Genomic DNA, 23,754 nt, shown 5'->3' on the forward strand with positions numbered 1-23,754 from the left:
CTGATCTGGCGGTCTATAACAGACACCAACTACAACATCATCTCTGTTACTTCTACCTCTAAGCTTGACCCAAAGACACTCAACTGGATTTTCTCCTTCCTCATACTGGAGCTCTGAGCAATCATACTGCTCCTTCACATAGGCTACGTCTACACTAGCCCCAAACTTTGAAATGGCCACGCAAATGGCCGTTTCGAAGTTTACTAATGAAGCACTGAAATGCATCTGCTTATGGGAATAAGGGGACTTCGAAGTAGGTGGCGTCCTTTCGAAAAGGAGCCCCATCTAGACGAGCCGTGTGGCGGTGAGCCGCGTCAATTTTGAAGCGCCGCGTCCGCCCGCGTGCTAATGAAGCACTCAATATGCATTTCAGTGCTTCATTAGTAGACTTCGAAATGGCCATTTGTGTGGCCACTTCGAAGTTTGGGGCTATTGTAGACACGGCCATAGAGCGCAACTCCTCCTCCTTTTCTCCCCTGTCTGTCCTTCCTAAACAATTTATAACCGTCCATGACTGTGCTCCAGTTATGCGAATCGTCTCACCAAGTCTCTGTTATCCCAACCACCTCATACTTGTGTGACTGTGCCAGGGCCTCTAATTCTTCCTGTTTGTTCCCCAGGCTTCTGGCATTAGTGTACAAGCATCTTAGAGAAGGGGCCGATTGGCCCACTTTCTCCTCTTCACCCAGGAAACCCACTTGATTGTTCCCTCCTCCTTCCCCACTTACCTCTGGGCTTGTGTCACCTTCCCCTGGCAAACCTAGTTTAAAGCCCTCCTCACTAGGTTTGCAAGCCTGTCCGCAAAGATGCTCTTTCCTCTTTTAGTGAGGTGGATCCCATCTTTTCTCAGCAATCCCTGTTCACAAAACAGAATCCCATGGTCAAAGAAGCCAAATCCTTCCCTGCTACACCACCTACGCAACCACGCGTTTACCTCTGTGATTCGACGATCCCTCCGCGGACCCCTTTCTTCCACAGGGAGGATAGACGAGAAGACCATCTGTGCTCCGTATTCCTTGATCTTTCTCCCGAGGGTTACGTAGTCTGCCGTGATCTCATCAAAGTTGTTCTTGGCTGTATCATTGGTTCCTACATGAAGAAGTAGGAAGGGGTAATAGTCTACAGGTTGAAGAATTTTTGGCAGCGACTCTGTAATATCCCAAATTCTAGCTCCAGGCAAGCAGCAAACTTGCTGGGATTCTAGGTCCGGGCAGCAGATGGATGCCTCCATCCCTCTTAGGAGAGAATCCCTGAACACTACCACTCATCTTTTTCTCTTAGGGGTAGTGGTCATAGAACTCCCATCCCTAGGACTGTGCATCCCATGCCTTCTAAACTGTGGGGATTCTTTCAGATACCTCCCAGGGATTGTATCAGCCCCAATTATCTCTGCTGTATCACCTGTGGAGCGAGGCTGAAAGCGGTTACTTAACTCCACTGGAATTGGAGAGACTGGGACTGGTTTTCTCCTCCTGGAGGTAACATGCTTCCAGTTCTCCTCCTTGTTTTGGGAAACCTGCTGTTCCTGCAGTATTATCTGTTGTCTTCTACCCAGAAAGTCTTCACCCTCTCTGATGGACCTGAGGGTTGATATTTGTGCCTCAAGTCCTTTAACCTTCTCTTCTAAAATGGCTACCAGCTTACACTTGGTACAGAGAAAATCCTTTCTATCGTTCGGGAGAAAGGCAAACATGGCATATGACTTGCAGGTCACAACAACAGCCCTCTCAACAGCCATATCACTCTCCATTTTTTCCTTTTTCAGAAATCCCTTATTTGTTTCTAGTGCTGCCTTGAAGGGCACAAGAGAAACGCTGTATAAGAAAGGTGAAAACAGGTATGGGGCTCCTCCCAAAGGCGAACTCCCAGGCAAACTCCCTGTTACCTGCTCCTGTTCACTGCTCACAGGGTTCGCTGGGGCTGCCTTCTTATTGAGCTGCTAGCTGGTTAGGCCCGGCTCAGAGCCTTTGCCTCCAATCTAATCAGCCCTTGAAGGCCCACCTGGAAGGAAGCTCTCCCAACTCACACAAACTGCCAAACACGCTTTCCAACTGCTCCTCTCTGCAAAACAGATGCTCAGGCACACAGGCAGCTGTGCAAACTGCCCCTCACTGCAAAATGGAACAAATGCACAGACACCACAGACAGAAATTCAACCCTCCAGCTCACAGCGCAGCCCCCCAAATGCCACACTCACCTGAGCTCCTCTAGGATGCTTTCCCAGGCAAACTCCCTGTTAGCTGCTCCTGTTCACTTAAAAGTCTTCTCTTCAAAACCCAGACAATCTGGAGCCCATGCCTGCATCCCTATGGTGCCTTTGTCACTGGGGGCTGGAGAAGATTCACAGCTGGAACAGACGGGTCCCAGTGGATCCGTGAGGGGAGCCCATGCCCATCTCATAGACTCCTAGGGCTGGAAGGGACCTTAGGAGGTCATCAAGTCCAGCCCCATCTTGTGATTCTCATCTGCTCGGGCTGTTTGGGGGGGCAGGGGCTGGGCTGTCTTTGAGGGTAATGGACTCAGACTCACCCACTGGCCTCCTACTTGAAGGGAGACCCAGGAGGAGGGCAACATTCAAAAAGCATGTTCCATTGTCACCTGCACTGTCCCTGCTCTGTGGATAGACAGAGGGTTTCAGTCTCTGGGGCCATATTATGAGTATTTGTGTTACCTTAGGCTCTAGGGAGGGTTTGTACTGGGGGCTTACATTGCCATAGGCACAAATCTCAGAGGTGTGAAAAATCCAACCTCCACATCCAAGCCACCTTACCCTAGTGTAGACAGCACTATGCCAACAGGATAATTCTTCCTTTGACCTAGCTTCCTCCTCTTGGGGTAATGGATTAACTACAGGGACGGAGGACCCCTCTTCCCCTATTGGAAGAGGTTGTATCTGCACAGTGTAAATGTAGACCAGGACCTGAAGGCGCTGAACACAAACCAAAAAGTTGCTCCTTTTCCTAAAGGTGGTACTTTTAGATTGTCAGATAAGTGGGGCAGGGACCATCTTTTGCGTCTCTTAGTCCAGCACCTAGCACCATGGAATCCTAGGCATTCCCATAATTCACCCAGTAACTCTGCACAATGAAGCCCCAGTCCACGACTACCTTACGTAGCCTCTCCCCAACTTGGCATGGTCTGGATGTTGCTGACATAGTTAAAGGGAAGCCCTCTGTGGCCAGCTTTCACTTGGGGCCTGCTCACTAGGAAGCGCGCTCAGTCTTTTCTTGTTCCCTCCCCCGCCCTTGTTAATCAGCAAGAAGAAAATCTCTCCAGCGCAGATATACTGATGTTCAGTCATTATCTTTCAATCCGAACGCAGCCGAGCTTCTCAGCTCTGCCTCGTGACGTGTGGCTTTGTGCTGCGCTGTGAATGTAAATGCTGGTGTCAGCAGTGGCATTGATGTGGTGTCTAAATGTCTCTCTCTCAGGGAGGGGAGTGGAACAGAGCGGAAGCCTTTTATGAGTCGTCAAAAATGGGAATTGGGAACTCTGCAGATTTAATTCCGGCTTGTGCAGCAAACGAGGCAAAGAAATGAGCAAGCAAATTAAGAGCTTGCTTTAAATTCAGGCTTGGAGGGGACCTGGGACCTAGGCCCCGTCAAGAGTCTGACCTTTTGGCATCGCAGGTGAAATGAGGAACATTTCAGGCTGATGTAGTAATAATATCTGGCTCTTATCTAGTGTCTTTCATCAGCAGATCTCAAAGTACTTTACTAAGGAGCAGAATCATGCAACATGCTTAAGAGGGGGTGAAACCACTGGTCTTGTTCTGCCATGAAGTGACTGTTTCCACTGTATGGCGGAACCTCAGCGTTACAGTGCCTTGGGGCGGGAGGGCATCTGTACCTGAAATGTTCTGTTGCTCTGAAGAAGAGCTTACAGAATGCAGACATGGAGGGTGGGGCTATAACTGCCCAGGGGGGAAGTCAGGGCTGTGGGCTGGAGGGAGGGGAGCCAAGAGTCAGAAACCCTGTTCTTTTTGTTTCCCCCAGCCCTGCCCTCTTTCTGTAGTGTGAGGCAAGGGTCACTTGTAGAGTAAAACTAGTGAAAATGGTGTATTCTCTGTAATGTGGAGACTTTAAATCAGGCTTTGATGATTTCAGCAACTCAGCCTGAGGTTTGGGGTCTGTTCCAGGAGTAGGCTGATGTGGCTGTGTGGCCTGCAGTGTGCTGGTCAGACACTAGAGCTGTGTCTACATCTGCCCCCTGCTTTCGTAGGGGGCATGTTAATGAGGGAGTTTGGAAGATGCTCATGAGGCGCTGCCATGAATATGCAGCGCCTCATTAGCATAATGGCAGCCACGCATGATTTGAAAGTGACGCTTTCGGAATGCATGCCGCCCACGTAGACAGGCGCCTTTCGAATCTTCTTCCTGTTTGGTTTTAGGAAGAAGGGGCTTTTGAAGTCAGGGGATCCTTTTGAAATGCCCCTGTCTACACAGGAGGCAGCGTTCTGACAGCGGCACTTACAAATAGCGTGCAGCCCCCATTATGCTAATGAGGCACTGCATAGTCATGTCAGTGCCTCATTAACATCTTCCAATGGGCCTCATTTGGAGGGGGCGCATGTAGACACAGCTCATTTGATTGCACTTGGCTCTTAAAACCTTAGTGTGAGGTTGTGCCCAGATGGGCTTTCCATCTCCCCAGGGTTTTGTTTCACTGTTCCTGTTTCTGTGCTGGTCCTGTCCCATCCAGTGAAAGGTTTAATGCCATTTCCACACCATCCACTGGAAGCTGGTTTCTCTCAGCTGGTAAAATAAATCATATTACACCCCTGGTCAGAACTGGGAAAGATCTCCCAAGACGGGATGCTGGCGAATGGTTGTCAATGGCCTATACTCCGAGATGTAGTAGTGGAAGAGGCTTACTACTATGACTACAAGTTGCCTCACTCTGTGCTCCTGTTGGACAGCACATGCTACCAGGTTGGGGCCTGGCTACTGCTTGGAAAGGAGACTGGATTCCATGTCCCTAGGTGACATAAGGTAGAAATGGATATCCCATGCTGAACCAGTGATGCTGAAGATGAGCTATAAGAGCACTGTCCTTGCCACTTGCCTTTTAAAGATCCTAGCCCCAGCCTCCTAGTAACATGTGTTTACATTCCACCCACCTATAATTTCCCCTGTGCATTGAGTTCTCCTTCATTTCTTGTCCTAAACGGCTGTGTATTATTACTGAAAAAAAATCAGATTTATTTGGGCATAAGCTTCCGTGGGCTGGAGCCCACCTTGTCAGATGCATGATGAAGTGGGAGCTGCCCCACAAAAGCTTATGCTCAAATAAATGTGTTAGTCTTTCAGCTACCATAGGATTCCTTGTTTTTGCTGAAACCTACTAACCTGGCCACCCCACTATATAGTATCACTGGACACTGTTCTCTCACAGAGGCAGCTGCAGTTCAGAGGCCGGTTAGTGACTTTTATAGCTGCAGCCAGGAAGATGCTGGGAGTTGGAAAACGGTTTCAGCAATGGAAGATATCGGCATTGTAATCCTGGTCACACCAAGCAATCAGACCCCTGCTTCTGGGGACTGCGCCGCTCTCCATCACCGCATGTTTTAAGAGCCCATAAGGGCTTTTACTCTGCAGTAGTTTTCAAAGCACAGAGCAGTTGCTACGAGTAATCCTATGGGGTATTGTGTCTTATATGGACACTCATAAGGAGCTAGAGAGAAGCAGATTAGTCCTCCCAGCCTCAAAGGCAGAGGGCTTTATAACTTTATATATATATCCATTTATGCAAAGGCTGACTTCCCTCGTGGGGCAATGCCTGTGATTAAATCTAATAACATTTGCAACATTTAGATTCCCTAGCATCTCCATTAGTCTGCCTGCCACTTTGCCTTTGAATACATACAGCCTCATTAGTTTGTGGGGCCACCTTTGGTTCCCTGTGACTGTGTGCACCATGGCTCATATAATGTTGATTGATGCTTGCACTGAATCCTTCATGGGCTGTTCCTGCGGCCAGAGAGCTAATAAACCACTGATTGGAATGGGAGCTGCCAATGTCCAAAGGGAATAAGATTTACATCTCTTGTCTCGGATCTTAACAGCCACAAAAGGGTAAGGGTAAATTTTTCAAAAGTGCTCCATGACTTAGGAGGAAAGCCAGGGGAGGGTATTTTTCTGCCAAAAAATGTTTTCACTGAAAAATGCCAATTCAGCAACACAAAGTTTTATCAAATTGTTTAAAAGCCAATGACAATTTTCTTTTAAAAATGTTGAAATATTTCATGTTAATATTTTGGAAACAGACTATTTTGATTTTTCAGCGTGAAACTTTTCATTTTGAAACTTCCTTCAATTTTATTAAAAGATCAGTTTAAAATGTGAAATGCTCAGAATTGAAATATATTTTATTCAGTGCAAAATGAATCTTTTTTTGTCTTTCTGATGTGCTGAAAATACTAAAAATTTCCTTTCCAGTTTGACCCTGCGCAGTTTTGTCCTGATTTTCACAACTGCTAACACTCCAAAGAATCTTTTTTTTTTCCATAACTGTTTTTAGGAATCTGATGCCCAGATCAATGGGAATCTTTTTGAGGCTGTACACGTAAATCCCTATTTTCAAAAGTGACTTAGGATCCTATTGTTTAAATCACTTTGAAAGGGAGATGTTAAAAATTTTACCCACCATTTTAGTTTTGGGAGGAAGTGGTTTTACCAGTCATGATGGTTCAGTTTCATGGATTGCAGGGTCGCTACAAGGCAGAGTTAAGGTTGTTTTGGTGGTGTATTTAACTGTGCATTTTTATACTTTTATGCTTTTAGATTTCTTTTTAAGTGTAATCTTTACTCTGAGTGGCGTCAGTTTGCAATTTTTTGCTTTTCCAATATTTGCAACATCCTTGTAGTTCATTTTACGTTGACACTCTCAACCTTAAGTCCATTTTAAAGCTTGTTTTCTGTTGTTATTATTGTCTTAGGGTATGTCTATTGAGTGATTGATCTTCCAGGGATCGATTTTGCCACGTGTGAAGACACAGCAAAATCGATCTCTCTGGGCTTAGCTGTCGACCCTGGTACTCCATACGGCCACATGGGGGAAGGGATGTCGACGCAAACCTGAAGATCCCCAATCTACAACAGGGAAGAAAGTTGATCCTGAGACGTCAACTCTAGCTACGCAAATGGCATGGCTAGAATTGCGTATCTGGGCTTGACTTTGGTCTCTAGTGCAGATCAGGCCTTAGCTTGGAATAATACTTGAACAGGCTGATCATCTGCCTTCTGAAAATCAGACCCATTGACAGTTATATGGGTGCCACCACATGCCATTCCTCTTTCTGTCTCCCGATCTTTTAAGTACAGTCTCTATGTCCCGTCCAGCCCTAGGATTCTAGGGTTCTGTGATATATCCCAAAGGCCGCCTCTTCCTCCTCCACATAAAAAGAGATGGAAGAAGCCTGTAAACAAAACACAAAGTGCACATTGGTTATTTCACTGGCTAAATCATTAACAATGTTATATGCAGTGCTTTTTTATGCCGGTACTTGCTGTTACTGAGTACTGGCACCTCGGCAGCCCCAGCTCAGGATTGGCTAGGGGAGGGGCGGGGCCGGGAGCCAGCTGAGCACTGGTGCCTCTTATGTTTTTTTTTTTTTTTTTACAAAAGAGGCACTGGTTATACATGACAGCTGGGCCTCAGCAAACACTCCCCAGTAGGGACAGGTCCCCACAGCCATTGCTCCGTCATACTACTGATCAAGCATCTCCTGACAAACGCATCACTGGAGGAGAGCACTGGCTTGGTGGGTTGAGAACACTTTCCAGACGCGTGTTGGAACTCCCAAAGGAAGGCAGACGTTCTGAGCTCCCCAGCTGCCCAAACACGAGTTTTTCCTCCCACCTGGTTTTATTTTTTTGGGTCCCAATGTGAGATGAAATTCTTTCCCAAAAAGCTTTGAAATTTTCCATGGGAGTGAAATTCCATTTTCCGCTCAGCTTTATGCTGCAGTCTGCATCGACCGCTCATTAGCATGAGAGTACAAGTTAAGGTGTTGATTTCGTTCTGAGTCTGTGCTGCTTCAGACAGCTTCCTGTCTCTGCACCTGACACTGCCCACAGTCAGGACTGGTAGAGGCACTGGCTACTCAGGATAACAAAGGGCATAGGCTAATGTCAGGGTTTTTAAGGGCTGGCACCATTGACTCCAATGTGCTTTCCCCACTGGGTTGCAGACAGACTGGACTGACTTTAATGCACACACAAGGGCTTCTCTTTCCTTGGCTTCCATCCAAACAGCGGGTTGAAAGACAGATGAGGTGTAATGAAATATTGTTATTATGGAGGAAAGTATTGTTTTTCTAGCAGGTGCACCAGAGCCATGAACCGTTCTCTAAAGCTCTCACAGGTCATTCATGCTCCGTGTAGAATCCAACTCAACCCCTCAGGGTTGGATTCATCATCAGAGAAACGTAACAAATTACCATATTCAGCCCCATCGTCCCCTGCCCCTGCAAGGATCCTCCATCAAGGCTGCTCAGCCTACCCCTAGGTTCTCTTTTCCTAGGCTATGTCTACACTGAAGGGGAAGTTTGAATTAAGATGCATTAGTTAAGATCAATGAGAAGTTCTGTGACACTTTATAGACTAACAGATGTTTGGAGCATACGCCTTTGTTGGCAAAGACCTGCTTTGTCAGATGCATCTGAAGTGGGTCTTTGCCTATGAAAGCTTATGCTCCAAAAAATTTGTTAGTCTGTAAGGTGCCACAGGACTTCTCATTGTTTTTGAAGATACAGACTCACATGGTTACCCATCTGATATTAATTAAGATACATTAATTATGTAGCTGGAGTCGACACGCCTTAATTTAAGCTTCTGCATGGTCTCCAGTGAGGGAGGTCAACGGCAGCAAATGCTCCTGTCAACTTCCCTTACTCCTTGCGAGGGAGTAGGAGAACCAGCACCAACAGGGACATCCTCTGAGTTCAATTTAGCATGTCCCTACCAGACACAGTAAACCGAATTCCAGAAGATCGACCGCAGCAGCATCTATCTTCCATGGAGTGAAGACATACCCTTACCCTCTGTCTACACATTCCCCTTCCTTCCGAAAGGGGCATATTAATGAGTGGGTTCGATAGGAAGAAGGGCTTTTGAAAACTGGGGGGGTCCTTTCGGAAGGTCCCATCTCCACGGGCGGCATGCGATTCAACAAGCCACACTTTCGAATTGCCGTGGTCGCCATTATGCTAATGAGGCACTGCATATTCATTGCAGTGCCTCATTAGCATCTTTCGAACCTGCTCATTAACATGCCCCTTTCGAGGTCTACTCCAGTCTCCCTCCTATGCAAATGGAGTAATGGGAAGAGATGATGATTGAACAGATTTTCTTTTTTCCCCAATTGTTTTTTCAATGAAACCAAAATATTCATGAGCAATTTGAGTTTCCTTTGATATTTTTGAAGCCTCAACAAAATGAACTGTGATAAAAAAGTATATTTTTGTTTTGCCGACAGGCAATACTTGATATATTTTGATCAACTCTAAAGTGGAGCCACCTGGCTCAGTGAGTAAGCTAAATCTTGTGAACCTTTCCCAGCAAAGTGGGTGGGATTTTCCCAGAAAACAGTGCCAGATAGGTTCTGCATTTCTGAATGTTTGCTGCTTAAATTTGCAATGTCCGTAACAGCATGGAGAGCTGCTAGGAACAGGAGCTACAAGGTGAATTCTGATCAATACCAGTGTCACGTGCAGTTCAGTTTCAGTAACCCTGGGCCATCATACAGGTATGGTCCACATAACTCTAGTGTGATAGATGGTATTCATACACCACTGGGGTCTTTGATTCCTATCTGGGGCACCTGGATAAAACCACACTACAGATCAATCTTTGTAGTTATCCCATTGCTTTGTCCACCATAACCTGCATCTATTTCCTGCTGGCTGTTCTTTGCATCTGACTAAGTGGGTCTTTGCCTACAAAAGCTTATGCTCCAAAATATGTTAGTCTAAGGTGCCACAGGACTTCTCACTGTTTTTGCAGATACGGACTAGCACTGCTACCCCTCTGATACTTTGCTAGCGGTCATAACTTGTGGCCTAGTTGTGATGGATGTGGCTCTCAACACTCTGTTAATGCTGTGCAGTCATATTGCAAAGATGAATGGAGCCAACAACCTTCTACTACCAGTGAATTGCAGAAAAGCTGCTCTGGATGGGCTGATGAGGTAGGCTGTATTCATTATCGGAGTTATTAAGACATTTAACAAGGAAACACCAAAGGGATTTGTACTCATTCCTCTGAGACTTGCAGGGCTTTGATCTCCAGGAATCATGCCTGGCACAGCCCTTCTGATGCATTGCAAACTGCCTGGGGTGCAGGTTTGGAGGACTGGTCTGTGCTTGAAATGAGGTGTCCTTTAACCAGGCATCTTATCTCTGCGTTCAGACAAACCAGAGCTGCCAAACACCCTGTTCTGCCTGGTTGTCTAGCAGTTATCCAGCTACTGTCTCTTTGTGCATCAATAATGAGCCACGGATGTCACAGCATGTGACAGATATTCATGAAACAAGCCAGCGAGGTGGGAGGGTTTATTATTCTTTTCATTTTGCTAGTGTTACAGGGGATTAGACCAAGGGACAGGGAGGACGAGGGTCTTGCACAGGGTTGGCAGGAGTGTTGGAATTGGCCCAGTAGTCCTGGAACCCTGAGTCTTGCTTTACCCATTAGCCCTTTTGCAGGGCTGTGCAAGGCTGAGACAGGCTGCTTCTGGCAGATCCCGTCACCAGCAGAGCTCCTGCCATGAAGAGGCGCTGAGAAAGGAGCTCTAACTGCTGGTTCAGCAACAAGAGGTAGGTGCAGAGGCTGCTTTGGGAGCAGCTCGTCTTGACATTCCCACCAAGGTGGGAGTTTAGCATCAGGCTGTGACACCCTCTTGGGCAGAAAAGGCCTGTTGGGTGAGCACAAGCAGCAGCTCAGCTTTCATGTCCTGGAGGCAATCAGGTAATGGAGGAGCTGGTATTAGTGAGTCCCTGTAAAGGGTAGGCAAGCGAGGAGCCTATCCCTGGGGTGAGGCAGGAGCATTGGCAGGCTCCTGTGATCTGGGGTGCACTCGTTGTCAGAGTCCCGTCAGAAGATGAAGCACAATGGGCTGTCAACAAACTGCAGTCATTTTAGCGGAAGCGGAGCTTGCCAAGACAATACGTGGCCAACGCCTTGGCAACGTGCAGAGCCCTTGACCTGCCTCAAAATCTCATCAGCGTGATGTGACATGGCCCCAGTGGCAGGGCAAATGGGCCAGTAACAGGTGCCTACACAGCAAGCCTGCTCTTTGGTGGTTGAGGAGGTCTGTGTGCTGCAGTAGGCTCAGGTTTACCTTGATCTGCTTTACCATTCTGGCTGTAGCATCCTGACGATGGCTATGTAGAAGAGGGATGGAGGTGTCACGATACTGGTGTGGGTCAAAAATCACCCTAGTTTCCATTCATATGGTTGTGTATAGCTGTGCATCTACTACCTTGACATGAGATAGGTGGAGCCATACCAGAGCATGGTCGTCTCTGTAGGGTAACAGAGGGCTAAGCCAGATGATCAGGAAGTTTGAGGATTTGCTCCCCATGAGGTCCTGGACAATTTGCATAGAGGATTGTTACGCATCCTCAGCTTAACCTCAGCTTTCCTCAGCTGGTTAAGATGTGTGAGAGGGCTGCCTATCACTAGTGCATGGTAGACAGGGTGGGATGCAAGTTTCAAGTGGTGACCATTGAGAGAGATTTTCAGTTGTTAATCTGCCCTGGCGTTGTAAAGAAGAACATGTTCAGGACTGTCTTGATTAGCCTTGGTTGCAATTACCGTCAGCTCTAGTCTGCACTGACGGTGTCTTTACATTGCAGGAATGGCTGTGGTTGGACACCTTCGCAAATGTCATATGCATATGTAAACCTGCAAGTTTGGATGAGTGGAATTTTCCTCCCTTTTCCTGATGGTTCCTAATATTCTGTTTGCTTTTTTGACTGCTGTGTGCGAGTGGATGTTTTCAGAGAACTATTCAAGATCTCCTTTTGTGGTAATTAAGCTAATTAAGGACCTTTAATTTTGTATGGGTAAGTTAAGAATATGTTTTCCAGTGTGCATAACTTTACATTGTCAACACCGAATGTCATCTGCCATTTTGTAGTCCTATCATCCAGTTTTGTGAGATCCTTTTGTAACTTTTTACGGTCCACTTTAGACTTAATTATCTTAAGAACACAAGAACAGCCATACTGGGTCAGACCACAGGCCCATCAAGCCCAGTATCCTCACTTCCAACAGTGGCCAATGCCAGGTGCCCAGAGGGAATGAACAGAACAGGTAATCATCAAGTGATCAATTCCCTGTTGCCCCTTTCCAGCCTCTTGCAAACAGAGGCTAGGGACACCCTCCATGCCCTTCCTGGCTAATAGCCATTGATGGACCTATCCCCCATGAATTTATCTAGTTCTTTTTTAAACTTTAATATAGTCTTGGCCTTGACAACATTCTTCAGCAAGGAGTTCCACAGGGTAATTGTGTGTTGTGTGAAAGAATATTTCCTATTGTTTTAAACCAGTCTTGACTAATTTAGTATCATTTGCTGACTTTGCCATCTTACTGTTTAATTTTTCCAGATTATTTACGAATGTGTGGAACAGCACAGGTCCCAGTACAAATCATTGGGGGACCCCCCGAGTTACCTCACTCCATTCTGAAAACAAACTGTGGCTGGCCCTCGTCACACTTTGTCGAAGGCTTTCTGAAAGTCGAAGTACACTATATCCACCAGAGATCACCCTTGATCCCAACATGCTTGGGAGGGACCCTCTGCAGCCAGGAAAGGAATTGCTGCTGCTGAGCTTGAGTGGAATCATGGGGATGGAGGGGACCTTGAAGTTGAGACCAAGAGTTGGGTGTGGGGAAGGGAAGCTCAAATAAAGCACTGCATTTACATCGGAGCAGAACTAAACAGCACCCAACCCTTGAATCCATTGATCTGACTCATCCACTAGCCACTTGTTTCTTAGATAGTATGTAGTGCAAAGGAGACCTATAACTTCCAGTTTTTTCTGTCTGATCTAGGTGCTAGTGCCTCACTTGCTTCAAGCAAAGGAATTTGTCAGAGCTCCTTGTGTGTCTTCCTGAGCTTGTGCTCCATCTTCTGCTACAATGGGCATTTGCTTCTCTGTCTCCCACCATCTCTCTGCTGCTCCCTCTGAGCCTCAGCAGAATCATCCTACAAAGCCCTTTGCATTTTCATACTTCACCCCTGTGCAATAGGTCTGCCCATTCCAAGGCTTTGGGACTCAGAAAAATTACTGGGCTGACAGTCTCCTGTGCCTGGATAGGACTGAGTCCCAGAGGGCTGGCTTATATCCATTGGGGCAGTATGAGTTAGGACACTGGGGGTTGAATTTCTGTACAGCAGGAGAGATGCAGTGCAACACAGCTGCATGCTAAAAGGCCCCCTGTGTAGTGGAGATCATAGCAACAGCTCCACCAAAGACTGGCCTCTGTCATGTCAGCTAATGTGCCAGCCCAGCAGCTGTATGCAGTAGGCTGTAGTAATCACTGGGGTCAGACACTAGCAGGTCTCCTATGCACTAAGCCAGCATGTGGCATCTATCCCACCTGCACTCACTACACCTGCGAGGATTGTCCAAGGCTTTGTCTCCAGGCCTGTTCAGTCCTTGACTCCTGAGTTATTGAGGTTGACAATCAGTATCAAAGGGGTGGTGACTTTTTGTAACATGGACAGATCTCCACTAGGAATTGGGCTGCGCCCATGAGAACGTTCCATGTGAGCCTCTTAACAACCAATCAAGTCCAGTCCCCTGCCCTCAGAGCAGGACCAAGCACCTGATCATTCATGGGAAGTGTTTATGTAACTTATCTTATAATTCTCTCATGATAGAGATTCCACAACCCCACTAGGCAATTTATTCTGGTGCTTAACCACCCTGAGAATTAGGAAGTTTTCCTTAACATCCAACTTAAACTTCCCTTCCTGCAGTTAAAGCCCATTGCTGCTTGTCCTATCATCAGGAGTTAAGGAAGTTAATGTTCTCCCTCCTTCAAGTACATTTTAGATACTTGAAAACTGCTGTCATGTCCCCTCTCAATCTTTTCTTTTCCAGACTAAACAAACCCAATTCTTTGAATCTGCCCTCAGAGGTCGTGTTTTCTAGACCTTTACTCATTTTTGCTGCTCTTCTCTGGGTTTTCTCCAGTTTCTCCACTTTTTTCCTGATATGTCGCACCTAGAACAGGGCACAATATTCCAGCTGAGGCTGAGCCAGCACAGAGTAGAGCAGAATTACTTCCTGTGTCTTGCTTATAACACTCCATTAATACATCCCAGAATGATGTTTGCTTGTTTGCAACAGTGTCACACTGTTAACATGTACTTGTGGTCCACTGTGACCCCTAGATCCCTTTCTGCAGTACTCCTTCCTACATAGTCATTTCCCATTTTGTATGTGTTTAACTGAATGCTGAGTACTGATTGTGGAGTACTTTGCATTTTTCCTTGTTGAATTTCATCCTGTGTACCTCAGCCATTTCTCCTGGTGTCTAGATCATTCTAAAAGGTAATCCTGTGTTCCAAAGCACATGTAACCCCTTCCAGCTACGTATCATGTGCAAACTTTGTAAGTGTACTCTCTCTGTCATTATCTAAATCACTTGTGAAAATATTGAACAGAACCAGTCCCAAAACTGGCTGTTGCTTATCATGTTATTATTTTCTAGATGACTGCAAAATGATTGCTTAATTATTTACTCCATTATCTTTCTGTTTATAAAAGTTAAGCTCACTAGTCTGTAATTCCCTGGGTTGCCCTTTTTGTAGATGGGCCCTATATTTTCCCTTTTCCAGTCTTCTGGAATCTCTCTCATATGACATGACTCTTCAAAGATAATTGCTATTGGCTCAGATGTAAGAACATAAGAACGGTCATACTGGGTCAGACCAAAGGTCCATCTAGGCCAGTATCCTGTCTGCAGACAGTAGCCAATGCCAAGTGCCCCAGAGGAGGTGAACCGAAGACAATGATCAAATGATTTGTCTCCTGCCATCCATCTCCTGCCTTTGACAAAAGGCTAGGCACCATACCTTACCCCTTGCTAATAGCCATCTATGGACCTAACCTCCAAATATTTACTGAGCTCTTTTTTAAACTCTGTTAGAGTCCCGGCCTTCACAGCGTCCTCTGGTAAGGAGTTCCACAGGTTGACTGTGAGCTGTGTGAAGAAAAACTTTCTTTTATTAGTTTTGAACCTGCTACCCATTAATTTCATTTGGTGTCCTCTAGTTCTTATATTATGGGAACAAGTAAATAACTTTCTGTCTTCACTTTCTCCACACCATTCATGATTTTATATACCTCTATCATATCACCCCTCAATCGCCTCTTTTCTAGACTGAAAAGTCCCAGTCTCTCTAGCCTCTCCTCATATGGGACCTGTTGCAAATCCTTAATCATTTTCGTTGCCCTTTTCTGAACCTTTTCTAATGCCAATATATCTTTTTTGAGGTGAGGAGACCACATCTGCACGCAGTACTCAAGATGTGGGCGTACCATAGTTTTATATAGGGGAAGTAAGGTATTCTTCATCTTATTTTCTATCCCTTTTTTAATCAGTTTGCTGAGATCATTTTGAAGTTCTTCAGTCTGCTTTGGTTTTGACTATCCTGAATAGTTTGGTGTCATCTGCAAACTTTGCCACCTCACTGCTTACCCCTTTCTCTAGATCATTGACGAATAAGTTGAACAAGTTTGGTCCCAGGACTGACCCTTGGGGAACGCCACTAGTTACCCCCTTCCATTGTGAAAATTTACCATTTATTCCTACCCTTTGTTTCCTGTCTTTTAACCAGTTCCCAATCCATGAAAGGATCTTTCCTCCTATCCCATGACCACCTAATTTACATAAGAGCCTTTGGTGAGGTACTGTGTCAAAGGCTTTCTGGAAATCTAAGTATACTATGTCTACTGGATCCCCCCTGTCCACATGCTTGTTAATCCCCTTCAAAGAACTCTAATAGATTAGTAAGACATGACTTCCCTTTACAGAAACCATGTTGACTTTTGCTCAACAAATCATGTTCTTCTACATGTCTGACAATTTTATTCTTTACTATTGCTTCTACTAATTTGCCCAGTACTGACGTTAGACTTACCGGTCTGTAATTGCTACGATCTCCTTTAGAGCCATTTTTAAATATTGGTGTTATATTAGCTGTCTTCCAATCATTGGGTACCGAAGCTGATTTAAAGGATAGGTTACAAACCACCATTAACAGTTCCGCAATTTCACATTTGAGTTCTTTCAGAACCCTTGGGTGAATACCATCTGGTCCCGGAGACTTGTGACTGTTTAGCTTATCAATTAGTTCCAAAATCTCCTCTAATGACTCTTCAATCTGGGACAGTTCCTCAGATTTTTCACCTATAAAGGATGGCTCAGATTTGAGAATCTCTCTAACATCCTCAGCCGTGAAGACTGAAGCGAAGAAATCATTTAGTTTTTCCGCAATGGCATTATCTTCCTTGATTGCTCCTTTTATGTCTCTATTGTCCAAGGGCCCCACTGCTTTTTTAGCAGGCTTTCTGCTTCTAATGTACTTAAAAAACATTTTACTATTGTTTTTTGAATTTATGGCTAACTGTTCCTCAAAATCTTTTTTGACTTTTCTTATTACATTTTTACATTTAATTTGGCAGCGTTTATGTTCCTTTCTATTTTGATCACTAGGATGTGACTTCTAATTTTTCAAAGATGCCTTTTTATCTCTCACTGCCTCTTTTACATGGTTGTCAAGCCATGCTGGCTCTTTTTTAGGTTTCTTACTGTGTTTTTTAATTTGGGGTATACATTTAAGTTGGGCCTCTAATATGGTATCTTTGAAAAGTTTACATGCAGCTTGCAGGGATTTTACTCTAGTTACTCTACCTTTTAATTTCTTTTTAACAAACCTCCTCAATTTTGTGTAATTCCCCTTTTTGAAATTAAATATCAGAGTGTTGGACTATTGCAGTGTTCTTCCCAACACAGTAATATTAAATGTTATTATGTTATGGTCACTATTTCCAAGTGGTCCTGTAATAGTTACCTCTTGGACCAGATCCTGTGTTCCACTCAGTACTAAATCAAAAATTGCCTCTCCCCTTGTGGGTTCCTGTACCAGCTGCTCCAAGAAGCAGTCATTTAAGGCATCAAGAAATTTAATCTCTGAATCCCTTCCTGAGATGACATGTACCCAGTCAATATGGGGATAATTGAAATTGCCTATTATTACTGAGTTTTTTATTTTGATAGCCTCTCTAATCTCCCTTAGCATTTCAGCATCACTATCACTGTCCTGGTCAGGTGGTCGATAATATATCCCTAGTGTTATATTCATATCAGAGGAAGGAATTGCTATCCATAGTTATTATATGGAACATTTTGATTCATTTAGGATTTTTATTTCATTTGATTCTATATTACCTTTCACATACAGTACCACTCCGCCATCCGCTCGACCCATTCTGTCCTTCTGATATATTTTATATCCCAATATGATAGTGTCCCACTGATTGTCCTTATTCCACCAGATTTCTGTGATGCCTATTATGTCAATCTCCTCCTTTGATATAAGGTACTCTAATTCACCCATCTTATTAGACAGACTTCTAGCATTTGTGTAAAAGCACTTTAAAACACTCCACTATTCATATGCCTGCCCTTCCCTGACGTATTGGATTCTTTCATATGTGATTTTTTCTCACCTGATCTGGCCCATACTTTATCATCTCCCTTCTTCTCTTTCTGACTGAATTCTAGAGACTCTCTATCAGTGGAGTCTCGCCTAAGAGAAGTCTCTGTCCGATCCACGTGCTTCTCTGCACCAGTCAGCTTTCCCCAGTCTCTTAGTTTAAACACTGCTCTACGACCTTTTTAATGTTTAATGCCAGCAGCCTGGATCCACCTTGGTTTAGGTGGAGCCCATCCTTCCTGTATAGGCTCCCCCTACCCCAAAAGTGTCCCCAGTTCCTAATAAATCTAAACGCTTCTTCCCTACACCATTGTCTCATCCACGCATTGAGACTCTGAAGTTCTGCCTGCCTACTTGGCCCTGCGCGTGGAAGTGGAAGCATTTCTGAGAATGCCACCATAGAGGTCCTGGATTTCAATCTCCTTCCTAGCAACCTAAATTTGGCCTCCAGGATATCTCCTCAGTCAGCTCCTTTGAGCATTCCAGGATGCATTTAATCAGGCCCTGCTAAATTGAAGACATCTTAACTTTTCTAGGACTTCTAACTTGCAATCAAACAGCTGTGGCTTTTGCTTGCTTCTCACTTTGCGTTGGATTTGGTCTGATGACCTAGGAGCAAAAGATTCTGCAGCAGAGGCTTTGGGGTATGTTCATTGGGAATGCTACCTTCCACAAGCTTTCTCCTTGTACTGATCCCAGGAGAAAAGTGAGAGATTCCCACCTGCTGCTGGGAGACACTGTCTATAGAGTGATCCTTGTGATGCAGAGGTTGTTCAAACCTCGGGCTGTTCAGAAGACGGGAACAGGATCAGGTCCACATAGTTCAGTGTCCTGGTTCTGACAATGGCTAGTACCTGATGCTACAGAGCAAGGACCTAGAAACACTTGAATAGACATTAATGGAACAACTGATGGGAAGTTCCATTCTAACCAGAAGAAATTAGGCCCAGATTTCTGAGGGTATTTAGGTGCCAGACTTGGGTGTCTAAATACTTTTGAGGCTCTGGCCTTTAGTGGTTGGCTTATGCCCCAAAGCAGGAGGGTCAATAGAGACTGAAAGTAGTGTTGCCACCCCGAGATGCAGAAGAACTGTCCTCTACCAACTAAAATGATCCTAAGATTGATGCAGTTGGTGAATGTCAGGTCTGTCCTGCTTCCAGAACCCATGAGGAAATACTACTCCTGCCCCTGCCCAAGAGCCCTGGCCTCCCCCACCCCACACAAACATAAGAACATAGGTCTCAGGATCTTGTTTCCTCCGGATAAGCTGCCATGGTTGTGTGTGTCAGGGCCCAGCATGCACAGCCAGACCAAGTGCTGACCATATTCCCAGCCACGTGACTTGCATGACTAGTAGTTCCAGAACTGCAGCATGTACAGCTGTGCATGTACACAGCACACCCTCTCCCCAGCACATTCTAGCTTCAGCGGTAAAATAACTGGCCAGGCTTGTGAGAAACCAGCCAGGTAGCAACTCTACGTGAGAGGCAAGATCTGCAATGCAGAGTGGAATTATGCCTGTAGATATTGAACTTCGCAATGTCCTGTGGTTGCCATTTACAGATCTACCACTGCATGGTGCAGTGAGCCGGGCAACCTTGAAAAACTCCTGGTGCTGGAGCAGCGTTCATCAGGGATGTAATGACACAATCCCAGGCTTACCACAAGGACACTAATTGGTGCAAAAGCACTTAGCAATTGCTAATAGCTCTGCAAGAGCAGCTGTAGATCTGAGTGTCAGATTGGCTAATTAGCTCCCGATTACATTGCCCAGGTGAGAGATCAATTTCTTGTTAATGCAATTAATGCTGTAGCATTTGCTTAAGTATTTAATAGGCTGATGAGGAAGCAGCAGCTCCAGGCGGGCAGACCATGCTGGAAAAGCAGGTGGCAACAAAAATGAGGCAGGGACAAAAACAAAAAGCAAAACATTTGGAAGGGCTGCCATGTGAGGAGAAGTTAAAGGCTGAAGGGAACTATAAGGAGATATGATAGAAGTCTGTACAATCATGGCTAGTATGAAGAAAGTGAATATGGAAAAGTTAAAACATTGTTCCCATAACACAAACTTTGCCCTGAAGGGCTGCACTGAGACACCACAGGCAGGAGGAGACGGCAGTTAACACTTGCAGGCTCATGGGGGTCAGATGCAGAAATGATGGAGAGGAGGGAGTTGGGGGAGTGGAGATTGGGATGACCATAAACCCCATGTGCTTCTGCTGCTCTTGCATTGGCTGCTAAAAACACTCCCCCAGGTCACAGATTCCCTGACCTGGGGTGGGGAGTTGGGGGTGGTAACTGCTGCCACCACTGGAGTGGGAAGAAAAAACGTAGCCCAGGAAGATGCACTCAGGACGTTTCCTTGGGAGGTACCCCAAGAGTTTAGACAAAAGGAACTATAATCTAGTAGCTGACCTTTTAGTCTAAGGCCTGAACATACACACACTCTCCTCTAGCACAAAGGGATCAAATTATTTGCTTAAAATATGTAATTAATTCACAGAACAGGAGAAAAGAAACTGTACCGGTTGCAGCACAGAGAATGACTTCCCTGGGATTCATCTGAGAAGTTACAGGGGGGAAAAGTCAAGCCATTAATCAAAACAACCTAAAAAAAGGATAGTCAGTCCACACCAGTTTCAAAATAACCATAACCTGATCATGTCCAACTATGCATTTCCTTACAACTTACTGATCTATGACTGATTTTGAGCTAGTTGGGATATGTGCTGGATTGATTCCAACTGCTTGAGAGAAAGCATTTCTCTCTGTGTCCCTACTGCAGCCACAAGCTGTGTCTACACGTGCACGCTACTTCGAAGTAGCGGCACTAACTTCGAAATAGCGCCCGTCGTGGCTACACGCGTCGGGCGCTATTTCGAAGTTAACTTCGACGTTAGGCGGCGAGACGTCGAAGTCGCTAACCTCATGAGGGGATCGGAATAGCGCCCTACTTCGACGTTCAATGTCGAAGTAGGGACCGTGTAGACGATCCGCGTCCCGCAACGTTGAAATTGCCGGATCCTCCATGGCAGCCATCAGCTGGGGGGTTGAGAGATGCTCTCTCTCCAGCCCCTGCGGGGCTCTATGGTCACCGTGGGCAGCAGCCCTTAGCCCAGGGCTTCTGGCTGCTGCTGCGGCAGCTGGGGATCCATGCTGCAGGCACGGGGTCTGCAACCAGTTGTCGGCTCTGTGTATCTTGTGTTGTTTAGTGCAACTGTGTCTGGAAGGAGCCCTTTAAGGGAGCGGCTTGCTGTTGAGTCCGCCCTGTGACCTTGTCTGCAGCTGTGCCTGGCACCCTTATTTCAATGTGTGCTACTTTGGCGTGTAGACATTCCCTTGAAGCGCCTATTTCGATGTGGTGCCGCGCAACATTGAAGTTGAACATCGACGTTGCCAGCCCTGGAGGACGTGTAGACGTTATTCATCGAAATAGCCTATTTCGATGTTGCTACTTTGAAATAAGCTATTTCGATGTTGGCTTCACGTGTAGACGTAGCCACACAGACAAAAGGCCCCTCAGACTGCAATTGTTCTCAATTCAGAAAACCGTCCCTCCCTCCCATAGGCTTACCTGACCATCTCCTCCTGCGAGTTATCCCTTTCCCTTCATTCATTTGTGACAATGTTCGTCATGGGCCAGGCATAGATCCAGATCCAGCAGGGCTCAAGTGCTGCTCAGCTGGCTTAAATGGAATTGCTCCTCTTTACACCATGTCTAGAATTTAACCCATGTCCTTAAAAGCCCAGCAGGCCTTGGTTCCAGGGATAAGCTGAACAGAACAGAGGCTTTGACTCCCTGTCTTAGACCCTGGCACTAGCATTGACTTGCACCCATAACATGTCCTGACCAGCTATGTCTCTAGGGGCAGAGCTGAGCTGCAGGAACTGACCCTTCAGCACAGATTAGGCTCCAAGGATGAGTTGCTTCACAGGGCTGTGTTTGCCTGTGGACACCCAGGGTCATGCCTGGAGGGGCCTGAGCAAGAGACTTTCCCGCAGCTAAAATAATAGAGGAGCTCACAAGCCAGAATTTAGGAGAAATGGCAAAAATGGGTCTCACTGCAGACTGGGATGGAAGTAGATCAGCAGAGACAGAGAAGAGATTCTTCTATAGTATCTGTCTTCATTACATCTAGCCAGGGAAATTAATTCCCAAACTTGAGCAAGAAATATTCATCCCGCCTCTCTGTAAATTGAAAGATTTCCCCCTCTCCAGGCGTGTTTCTATGACTAATATAAGAACAGATGACGCTGAGGCAGAGAAAGTGAATGGGACCACTGAACCATCATCTGTACAAGGATGTTCAGCTTTGGGAGGGCAGCTGACAGCCCTGATTAACAGCCTCGTAAGCTGTTTGGTGCAGGGGAGTGCAGTGGAAGTGCTGGACCACTGCAGCTTTAGAATTAAGAGGGTTGAAAAAAGCAATTTTCCCCTCCTGCAATCCAGTTAATTCTGATTTAATTGCAGGCTTGTTTTGCTCTATATTACTACAGCGTTCTCCTTGCCTCAGTCATCTGAGCAGAGGCCCTGCTGCTGACGTGAAGGCTGTTTCGGCTTGGATGTGCTTGGAGCCATTCACCGTCTTCCAAATCCATCTTTCCTTACGATCGGGGCTCTTTTTGTGTCAGTAAGGGATGGTATGCTATACCGGCACCTCAGCAATCCAGATGGGATCCCCGGCTGGGTGACTGGCAGACACCACCAGCCCTGAGGCTGGCCGGCAGCCCCAGCCATGGGAACTCAGCTGGGTGGGGGACCCTGCCAGCTCCATGGCTGGGAGCCAGCTGAGGCGCAGACCCTGCAGCAGATCCAGCTCCGGAGACCTGGCTGGGAGTAGGGAACCCCGGCAGACCCGGGTCTGGGAGCTGGCTGGGGCATGGAGCCTTGCTGGCAGCTCCAGCCTGGGGAACTGGCTCAGGAGTAGAGGTCCCTGGCAGCCCTGTGGGAGGGAGACAGCTGGGATGCAGGGCCCTGCTGGCAGCCCAGCTGTGGGAATCCTGGTCACAGGGCAGGAGAGGTAGGGAGCTGGCTGCATATGGGTTCCTCTTTTATTTACAATAAAAGCCCTGCTTATGATTAACTAGTACCAGGGCAGAAATGCACTTGTGGTAAGACCGGGTCCAGGGGGAACAGCTTATTACAAAGTAGCAACACAGAACAGAAATGTGTTTATTACATTTTTGCAGAATCTTTTGTTAATTAGTCGTTGGTAAAAGCTAGAGCTGGCTGGGAACCTCCATTAAAGTGTTTATTTTTGACAGGAGCTGTGTGTTCTAGAAAATTGGATCATTTCCACAGGTTGATTTTTGCTGAAACTTTTCAGGATTCCACTGGGGAAAGTCAGAAAGGAAATATTTGGGTCACTCAGAACCAAAACAGCTCATTTTGGGTCTCCATCTGTGCTTGCCCAAGCTGCCCTAGTTCCTTTACTTCAGGTGCTTCTCAATGGGCCAGTTTCCCTAACTGGACTGAGTACATCGTGTGTGACCTTCAAGCTGGGGAATTAGCTCAAATGGTAGAGCGCTCGCTTAGTATGTGAGAAGTAGCAGGATTGATGCCTGCATTCTTCAGGGGGTGCCTTTCAGTAGTGTCAGGTAGCAGAACAAAAACCAATGGTCTGAAGGTACAGAAGAAGAGGAGTAGGCTGGATATTAGGAAAAACTACTTCACCAGGAGGGTGGTGAAGCACTGGAATGCATTGCCTAGAGAGGTGGTGGATTCTCCATCCCTAGAGGTTTTTAAGTCTCAGCTTGACAAGGTACTGTCTGGGATGACTTAGTTGGGGCTGATCCTTCTTGAAGCAGGGGGCTGGACAGATGACCTCCTGAGATCCCTTCCAGCCTTTGGATTCTATGAAATGTCAAGATGTGGAGGACTGAATGGATAGTGTGGACTGAACTGCCATCTCAGTTCCTCTGACCCCTTGCATCCCTTTGCTTGTATCTGAGGTGGTTGGAGATTGGACAATACATGGGGAGGACTCTGAATTAACTTCAGAAAGGCTAGTGGATCTC

This window comes from Carettochelys insculpta, chromosome 28 (assembly GCF_033958435.1).
Source record: "Carettochelys insculpta isolate YL-2023 chromosome 28, ASM3395843v1, whole genome shotgun sequence".
NCBI lineage: Eukaryota > Metazoa > Chordata > Testudines > Carettochelyidae > Carettochelys > Carettochelys insculpta.